Here is a 5,127-nt window from a genome sequence, read left to right as displayed (position 1 = left end):
AGCACTTGAATTTTTCTCCTCCATAAATACATGTTTTGTGTAGAAGAAGACCCAAAAAGTTCTGGTGAGTGTCAAAATTTATTTTATTCCCGTCAAAATCCTGATCATGCAAATGACTTCAATGGAATTTTTTTATTATTGGGATGAATTTAAGAGTTTTGAAACTAAATGAATAATAGTAATTTTGAGAAAATAATTAGTTAACATGAAATGCAAAACTTATATAATATATGGATCTAAATTTTCTTGATTACAAACAATTAATTTCATAAGATAAAATTTGCTTAAACGAGGAGTGAATATTTTTTTCTTCTTCCACATAAGAAGAGAGTGAAAAGGAAATGTGAGTTAGGTGAGTGAGGCGTGAGAGAATGAGGAGATTATGATTAATCAATTGAAAAGAATTATTTGCATCCTAGAGATAAAATTATATAAGTATTCCATTTTAGGTACAACTCTAATTGTAGAATCACAATTTAAAATTAATGCAATCTATGGGTGTTAATTAAGAAGAGATTATGATTAATCAATTGAAGGTTAGGAGTTGTTTATCTTGAAAAATGTATTGACTTATTTTAAGAATTCTTGTAGCTTTAAGAGATTAAAACTGAGAGTCGATAGAGAAATCTAGTTTGTTTGGATGCTTAAGATGATTTACAATCTAGGTACTCACTTTCTTTATCTGAATTTACTTAAATTCATTTCTTAATTTTAATTCCTGAATTTAATTTTCTTGCTATTTTTTTATCTTAGTAAAATTATCATTATAATTCTTTTGTTCATGTTTCTTAATAATTGAGTAATTAAAAATTAAAAATTTTAATTAACAGTCTCGGTAGATTTGATACTCCTTTTTAGTGATATTATTGTGACGATAGATCTAATTGCTTATTCATTGATTTGAGTCATCAAGACCAAAGTAAATAATAACATTTTCACTACACGACTTTTGAGTGGTGTAAGTGGTTTCACCTTTTCTTGTACTACAATGTCAATAACAACACCTTCGACTAATCCTCCTGTCATAGCTTGATTCAACACACTTAGACTTCATAAGTTTCAATTTTCAACTTTCGCACCCTAAACTAGTAACTAGAGATTATATAATTGTGGTTTACCATTTGACAAATATCGCCTCTAATAAAATTCTTAACTTCTTTGCTTTCGTTTCTTTTGACCCATTTCATCATTTCACCATGTTTTTCTGTTGAAATGATAGCCATTACAAAATTTGAGGTAGGTGTTGTTTAGAAAGATAATGTTAAGACTTTTTGTAATTTTAACTTTTAAATAATAAAAATTAAAAAAAAATATGAAAGATAAATAACGTTTAGTAATATATTGCACTTCTCTTATCTAATTCATCAATTAATAGAGAATATAATTGACTGTGTGGACCAATTTTTAATAAGTTCAAAAAGTTAGAACTCTATTCTAACAAAATTTTATATAAAGACTAAATTTAAAAAAAACTTTTTTAAAAAGTAAAAATATAATTAAGCCAAATATTATACATTTATATTTTAAGAATAATTTTATTCTATGATTAGAAAAAAAATTGAATTCATTTTCAATTATTATCATAAAAATAAATTTATTTTTCATTTAATATTTTAACTTAATTGCAGTAAAAGCTAAAACAAACATATTTAAAATGGTAAATTAATTTTGATTTATTAAGGTAATTGATCAAATAATATATTTTTCATTTTAATAAAGAAAAAAATTTAAGTACAATTGTGAAGATGCCTTTAGTATTATTTTAATTTTATTAGTATTTTTATAATTTGTCATGATGTTCAATAATGACCTTTTTATTAAAGTAAAATAATAATTTTAATTAAAAATAATTAATTAATTTATATATATTTAATCTCTTTAGTTATCATACTTTTATGAATTAGTTCATCTACTTAAAAAAAATTATATTATAGTCTCTATAAGAATATTTTTATTATAGTTTGATCCTTACAATTATAACATCATTAATACAAGGACCAAAATGTTATCAACAAGAATTAAAATATAATAAAAATATTCATATAAAAACTAAGACGTAAGTTTCTTAATTACATAAACTAATTAATGATATGAAAATTAAAGGACATTAGTAATAAAATTTTCAACCTAACATGTCAACTGATGAATAACTAACGAGAGTTTTATTAATTTAAAGTAAAATTTAAACCAAATTAGAAGAATAATATAAAATATAGAAATAAAATATTAAGTGAATGAACCACCTTCAAATAACTGAAAACTACTTTATTTTTGGTTTTAACTTCTTGTTTCAAGTGTATTACTTCATTTTTATTTTGAATGAAATAATGTTAACTTGTTTTACCAAATGTCTCAGTCGAAACTATGATATACAAAATTTATTATTATATTGAAATAGATATACTATTATTATCATTAATAGTATAGAAATGGTTATAATAGAGAAGGAGAATACATTCAGGGATGACTAGAAATGTCATGATTAAAAGAAAATATTGGAGATAATGATACAAAATTAGTTAAATTTATTCATGATACTGCGGGAAATGATATTGTTTTAGTATATACATGTCACTTAATCTTGAAAGTTAACATCTTTTAGATATTTATTAATGATAAAAGCTTTATTTTAAAATGAATAATTAAAAAATACTTAGCGTGGTGGTGGGACTAAATTAATAATCTTACCAACCAAAACATATAATATTGCCATCCCATGACATTGCTCTTGCATATAATTCATCCCTTGTTTTTAGTTACCGAAGTGTGAAAAAAATGCTTCCAACGCCCCAATAATTCATTGATCTTTGCAACACTGCATCATCACATGCAAAGTAACAGTTAGCTGGCGGCGGTGATGTCTAATCAATAAGGCATACCCTTTTTCTTCTTTTTAATTCTTCAACTCTTCTATAGCACTCTATTGACTATTGTAGTGACTGCTATGTTAGGTTGTACTACGTTACGGTTTATTGTCACAAACTTCAAACTAAGTGCTCTTCCACGTCTTTCTGAATGACATGCGACGCATGTTATTTGCCTTCTTAGAGGTAGGTCACCACCAAATCAAGACCTTGCTTGGGTTTTGGTTCACGTCTCAACTTTTCTATAGATTTCTTCGCAGAATCTCTCCCAGCAACTAGATTACGTGCACTTTATTTGTAAAATAATATAACTTTAAATGCATTTTTAACCCTTCCTTTTTACAAGTTTTTAATAGAATCACGTCAATAAAGTAATTATAACAAAAATATCTTGAAAACATATATGAAGTGTATTTGGAAGGATTTTTTTTATTTAAATATGAGATTTAACTTTTAAAACGACCTTCATACGGAAGTTTTTGCAGAATTACTTGCGATTTTTACTTGGTTTGAGTTAAAGGTTTCATGATTACTATTTGCAGCAGTTGTAGGTCCCTGAAAAATTGTCGCTAACGAGTTTTATTGGACTTTTTTCACTTTTCGACGCTCTCGTGCTTTGCAAGGCCATGTCCTATCCCTGAAGACTCGGGGGCTCCACTTTCAGCTTCCTATGATAAACACAGGGGAGGGAGCTTCAAAGCTTTCATAAAAACTCACTAGTAATAATTTTTTGGACTATAAATTAGCTCTCAAACAACACTTTTATGCATGGATAGGAGGAAAGTTAGAGGAGAAAAATGTGAAGAGCGGGGAAGAAGGAGACTAGAAAGAGAGTGAAGAAAAAAAATTAAAATACTTTTTAGAGAGAGAGATAGATTTTATAAAAAGAAAAAATCTACTTTAGAAATTCTATAGACATGGCTCGTAATGTAACTATAAATTCGTATAAACATAATTTAGAATAGTACTTAAAATATAAGTAAATATTTTGTTATTAAATTTTATTTCAATTAATTCAAGTTATTTAAACTAATTATAATTTTCAATTTAACTTTATGGATAGTAAATTTTAGTTATTAGTAATTTAATATTAGGAATTGTATAATATAAAAATAAAAATTTCTTAAATAGTGAAAAATTAATACTGTAGTTTAAAGTTTTTAATGTTAGAAGAAATAAAATAAAAGATATAATAATGTTATTAAATATGAAATTTTTAATATTAGGAAATGTATAATATAAAAATAATAATTTTGGATAAAGTTAATGTAACAGCGCATATTTTATTTTGTTAATTACTTTGATTAAAATGTGTCCCAATAGAAGTCTTTTGTACTTTTTATATAAATATGTTCTATCAACATGTACAAGTAATTTGTAGTGTTTGAATGTGCATTAATGCAGAGATTAAAATTTCAAAAAACTTAATGTAATATTTAAACATCAAGAATAAATTCATCATTACAATAAACTTAATAGCATATAATTGAACAATTGTTTTATGAACTCCACATTTTGTTACAAACTATTGCGGTAGAACTTCATGTAAGTCTTTTTATTGACCAAATATTTTTTCAATTGTCTTTGTTTTGCCATTCATACTTTTTTGTCTGTTGTTATGTAATATGAGCATGAACTTCACTAATTACAACTTTTATCTTAAAAGAATGGTCAAATTCTACTTTTAGCTTAATATATTTTGCAATTATATATATATATATATCCAACTTTCTATAATCTTACAAAATCTTAGTCCGAATACAATTGTGTGACCCGTTATACTTCCTAATTTCTCAAAAATATTTGTTTTTCTTCAAACTATCTTAAAAAAGTAACTCACAATCTAATTCATAGCTAACATATTTGGTTTAGATTCAAAGACTTTGTAGTCTATTCCTTTTGATATATACTGTAACGCTTAATTATTCGTATAATAACTTTTTTGTCATTAAACTGTATTTCAACATATAATTCTCCATTTACCTCACAACAACCTATCAAACACAAAAATAAACAAAAATTCATTCAAAATCCTAAACATAAATTTATGAGTACAATTATAATATTTCTTGCGTCACATAAGTTAGCATACCCTAAAAATTCAAGTACTTGCATAACAATAAGATCTAAAGCATGCATGAACAATGGTTCTCTAAATGAATGTTGGCCAATCACTAGGTTAGATAAATGTGAGTCCTTGTCATATATATCCTTGTCATCACTATCTTCACTGCTTCCAATATTTTTTTTAAAGTCATCGTTG

The sequence above is a fragment of the Abrus precatorius genome, unplaced genomic scaffold (assembly GCF_003935025.1).
Source record: "Abrus precatorius isolate BTA unplaced genomic scaffold, Abrus_2018 Scaffold10, whole genome shotgun sequence".
NCBI lineage: Eukaryota > Viridiplantae > Streptophyta > Magnoliopsida > Fabales > Fabaceae > Abrus > Abrus precatorius.
Note: the sequence above shows the minus strand (reverse complement) of the source record.